Source organism: Penaeus monodon, chromosome 32, assembly GCF_015228065.2.
Source record: "Penaeus monodon isolate SGIC_2016 chromosome 32, NSTDA_Pmon_1, whole genome shotgun sequence".
NCBI classification, from domain to species: domain Eukaryota; kingdom Metazoa; phylum Arthropoda; class Malacostraca; order Decapoda; family Penaeidae; genus Penaeus; species Penaeus monodon.
The window spans coordinates 8998374-8999296 of record NC_051417.1 but is presented as its reverse complement, the minus strand read 5'-3'; positions in this window follow the sequence as shown (position 1 = coordinate 8999296).

Genomic DNA, 923 nt, shown 5'->3' with positions numbered 1-923 from the left:
AGGTATACAAAATTCAGTAGGTTAATTTCCTTTTTTTCATTCAATGCACGTCGTCGTGAGCTGCAGCATATCGATGTACAACAATCATTCAACAGTGATCACGTGGCGGCAACGGTGGTTGTCGTCAAAAACAGCATGAGTCACCCAAGCTTGCATGTCAGCATTATCAGTATTGACATACATAAAATTTATCCAGAATAAGTCAATAAGAAGGTTTATATCAACCCGCATTTCCTCTTTCAAACAAGCTTTGTTTATCGTCAACAGGAGATTGTGACAAAACCGAAAGACCATCAGTTTTTCCCCAGTGCTTGGCCGTAGCCCTGATAATGCCTATCTCTCAAGAGGATTTAGCTTATCTCTCAAATAAACGCCGAAAGTGTATTTCAGTTCAAGTAACTAAGGCAGCCAATACTCGATCACACAAGCAGAAAATTATACACGCACAATTGCCACAATCCATTCAGAAGTTTCTAGACATGGGGATTCTTGTTGCATAAGTCTCATCATATTTACCCCACTAATTTTTTTTCAGATTTCTGTTTGAGTAAAAAAAAAGTCGATTTATAATAAACGCAAAATGTCAATAAACATGGAATATTCTCATCATAATGCACATATAGGAACTATTTTGCATCGTTACAGATAATAGATAATATCTAAAATACGAAAGCATCGATCTAGTTGAATTATTTAATAACTGGTGTCCTTAGTTATTTAGCAAAAGCAAGCAGAAATACTTGTGTGCATTGTAATATATTTTGTTTAAAAAAGTCGTATGCTGTGCATATTATGAAAACAATTATGTAGCCTGATTAATGTTGAAGAATTATAACTACGTCACATTTAGCCATGAATACTAACAGATATTTATTTAGAAATTCCCCATGAAGTGCTGAGTGAATTTAGGTTGAAATCTGAAT